This window comes from Octopus bimaculoides, chromosome 5 (genome assembly GCF_001194135.2).
Source record: "Octopus bimaculoides isolate UCB-OBI-ISO-001 chromosome 5, ASM119413v2, whole genome shotgun sequence".
NCBI classification, from domain to species: domain Eukaryota; kingdom Metazoa; phylum Mollusca; class Cephalopoda; order Octopoda; family Octopodidae; genus Octopus; species Octopus bimaculoides.
The window spans coordinates 53,267,286-53,267,873 of NC_068985.1; positions in this window are offsets into that span (position 1 = coordinate 53,267,286).

Here is a 588-nt window from a genome sequence, read left to right on the forward strand (position 1 = left end):
ATATATATATATATATATATATATATATATACATATATATATACATGCATACGTACGTACGTACATACATACATACATACATGTGTATGTGTGTCCAACCCACCGATTAACAACTAATGTTGGTTTGCTTGGTCTTCGTAACCTAGCGGTTCGGCGATGGATACCGATAGAATAAATGCCAGACTAAAAGAAAAATAAACACTGTGGTCGATTGTTCGACAAAACCCTTCAAGAGGATCCCCGCAGCCCAACGACTGAAACAAGGAAAAGATAGGTACCGTTATCATCGGACAAAATTTCTAGCGTTATTTGTATCGACTTATGTCTTTTAACTTCTACAACAAGAACTTGTCTTATGTCTATTATTCATACAAGCAAAATATGTAGTCTAGCAGATATAGTACAGGTGTTCCGGTAATTGATCATTTCAAATTGATGTAGAAATTTGTTTTCATATTATATTAAAGATAAAGGACCAGCCAGGAGCAGAGGACTGATAGAAATAGTAGGTCTTCAGATAGGCTATCTGCGCTGCATGTCATGCGTGTCATATACATACATACATACATACATACATACATACATACA